We start from the raw sequence: 3,561 nt of genomic DNA on the forward strand, positions 1-3,561 counted from the left end.
ATACTATAATTTGAAGTTACTTTCACCAGGGAAATTGGAATGAAAACATTTATAGTTACAACTTTGACCTAGGCAGTTATCTTCAACTAGTCAGAACAATAAGGCATTTTGATTACATTAACTTCGGTGATTAAAAGAATGTGAATTATTCCAAGCTTGTACTACATCTCTTGTTTAGTCTCCTTTCCTTGCCGAGATCTGTCCTTGGCTCTTTCGACCTAGTTTACTATTTCCACTTCTATTTCAATTAGGTAACATTAATGCTTCTCCCATTCAGTAGATACACTCTTTGATCAATATTGAATTCCTCCCAATCTTCCCCTACTAGTGGCCTTATATTATACAGATGATCCCCGACCTACAATGATTCAGCTTGTTTTTCAATTTTACAATATTGTGAAAGTAATAATATGTATTCAGTAGAAACTGTATTTCAGATTTTGAATTTGGATCTTTTCCCGGGCTGTTGACGTGTTTCTACAGTCTTCTCTTGTGATGCTGGGTGGTAAAAGTGAGCTCCCACCAGCCATGCAATCTCCAAGGTAAACAAATGATCCACTGACAATCATTCTATACCCATACAGCCATCCTGTTTTTCATGTTCAGTACAGTGTTCAATGGGTTACATGAGCTATTCAACACTTTATTATAAAATAGGCTTTATGTTAGATGATTTTGCCCAATTTCAGGCTAATGTAAGTGGTCTGAACACAGAAGGCTAAGCTAAGTTACAATGTCTGTAGGTCAAGTATTTTAAATGAATTTTCAACTTATGCTATTTCCAACTTATTTTTATTTTTATCGAGATGAAACCCATCGCAAATCAAGGAACATGTGTACTCTTTTTTACTTGGTCAATTACACAAATCAAATTTGCTTCCATAGTTCAGATTGGTGTGTAAAGGATGAATGGATATCTAGAAGCTGGAGAGAGAAATATGAAAGATATGACCAGTTTTCTTTTCCCTCGGTTTTCAATTTGAGCCAGGTCTCTAAAGCATGGTGCCTAGCTTATTAACAGTATAAGCAAATAAAATTGGTATATTAAGTTTTAGTAGAATTGAAAGACTTGTTGAAGAGTCTCTTACATTTAATAACTTATCTTACACATTCTTTATTTATATATCAGTTACTTAAAACTGGGGGAGACATGCAGGTGAATGCATGCACGATTTAGCAAAGGAATATTTGGTAGTCTCCTTTTATTCCTTACCTATGTCTATACAGCACAGATTCTGGACCAATTGCAGGCTTAATCCCTCCAAGGGGAATTGCCCTGGTAAGAGTCAGTGCTGATAATGTTTGAATTCTTCTGGAGAGGGAAAACATTTCAAAATCCATTTTTATTTTCCAGTATGCCTTTTATTTTCAATATAAAATCAAAATAATGTTAGTTCCTCCAGGGTGAGAGAGTGGCAGGAAATTGATAACATATCCTTTGAACAGTACTAAAAAGGAGAAGAAATATATCCTCCCTGACTATTCTAAATCTAATTGTTAGGAGCTTAAACCAGTAAGTTCTAATGAATGTTAAAATTTTTTTAAATACTTTGGATGATGAAGCTACACATTTTTGCTATTCCCCCATACCATTTGTTGTAAAATATCCACCTAACACAACAACATGAACAAACATTGTCGTATTTTACACATTAATAACATGATAAGCATAAATCATTTAAATAATTTTGAATGGTTTTAAGTCCTTAATTATGGCACATAACAATGCTACGAATCCTTAATATATTGATTATTTTCCTGGATAAGATTGATCTTTACTAAGATCTTTACTAGAATGAGCTTGTAATATGAAGGAAATCTACAGATAAAACTAATTATGTGTATAATCAGATCTCAGAAGCTTTACGTAAAACAATTTCCACAAAAATATAACTTTTATTATAAAAAGAGGGACTGGATAGGTTTGGTCTACTTATGTTTCTCATAAGCTTAACTACATATTTATTTTTTTAATGTATATGATCATGGTAAATTAAAACAGCATCGATATCATTTTCACATCATGAGAATGTTACTCATTATGGATGGATTAAATACAGCAGTAGTTCCAAAGCAACAGAGTGCTTCCTAGTGATAAAAGGCATTTCATCTCTTGCTGCTTATGGAAGCATCCCAAAATTTGGTGGTTTAAACATTAACCTTTTAGTCCACTCACAGTTGATTATTCCGGTCTGAGAGAACTCAGCTGATAACTACTGGACAGCCATACAGCTGTCAGCGGTCAGTCAGCTTGTGTCTGGGTCATCACGGATGACTTAGTTTGGCTTTTTCTGGCTGCTGTACAGGGTGAGAGAGGCAATTGAGTTTACTTCTCTTATAATCCAGCAAGCTAGCCCGATTTCTTCAAATAATGACTGTGTGGTCACAAACACTGCAAAGGAAGCATCCTCAATATAGAGCCCTTGTTAAGCCTTTGCTGATGTCACGTTTGTTATTCAAGTCCATTGGCCAGAGAAAGTCACATGGCCATCCAGGTTCAAGAGCTGGAGCCACATGTTCTCCCTATTCATGCTACTCGTAGAATGGAAGGCTTTTATGGGCATTTGGGAATCGATCATATCCATCCTCTAGCTGTGATTTGTTAACGTTTCTCTCAAATGGAAAATACATTCACTCTTATCCCAGGGACCCAAAATGCCTCCTACGATTCTTCCCTTAGAATTGAAGTCCAAAATTTTGTGCTCTAAAATCATGTCCAAAAGGTGGTGTTGGATGTGTTACTCTTGAACTAAAGAGACCAGCTACTGGCACGTTTACTCCCACAGACACAATGTATAAAAGATGTGCTAGACGTGTACATTAGACAAATACTTCACCATCTGAATTAGACCACATGATAGTTTTGCCTACTGTTCTACAAAAAAATCATATGGGTCACCCTTTTTTCAGCTTGCTATACAATCCCCTCACTGATTTTTGTTTTCCTAGCTTCCATGAATAGATTATTCACTATTTTTTCAGCCTCTTTTGTCTCTTCACTGCTTTCTCCAGTCATCACTATCTCCCATTCCCAGGATCAATGACACTTACAAGCGCAATATCTCTATTAATTACTGATTGCTGTATAAAAAACTATCCACAAAATGTCAGTGACTTAAACCAGTCATCATGCATTTGTCTCCTAATTCTGTGGACTGGCAGGGAGGTCTTTCCTAAATAGGCCAGCCTAGTTGTTTTCTGCCAGGCTAGCTTATGCAGCCTCTGGCAGGTGGTGGGTTAGCTAAGGGCTGGATGACTTCTGGTTGACTAGCTCACATGACTGTTACTTGCAAGGCTCTTGGCAAATTGGAGGGGACTGGGTCATGTGTCTCTTGTTATCCAGGAGAGGGTCTGAGCTTCTTTTACATGGTGGTTGAAAGGTCAAAAACATTGCAAAAGAGTTACCTTCAAAGATCAAGCTCGTGCCAAGTCTCTGCTTTTATCCTGTTTGTTAATGCCCTATTGGCCCAAGAAATTCATGTGACCATCACAGACTTAAACACTGGAGAAAGACTATACTTCTTGATACAAGTGCAAGGGTTTGTGGTCACTTTTGCAATC

This window comes from Leopardus geoffroyi, chromosome C2, assembly GCF_018350155.1.
Source record: "Leopardus geoffroyi isolate Oge1 chromosome C2, O.geoffroyi_Oge1_pat1.0, whole genome shotgun sequence".
Lineage (NCBI taxonomy): Eukaryota > Metazoa > Chordata > Mammalia > Carnivora > Felidae > Leopardus > Leopardus geoffroyi.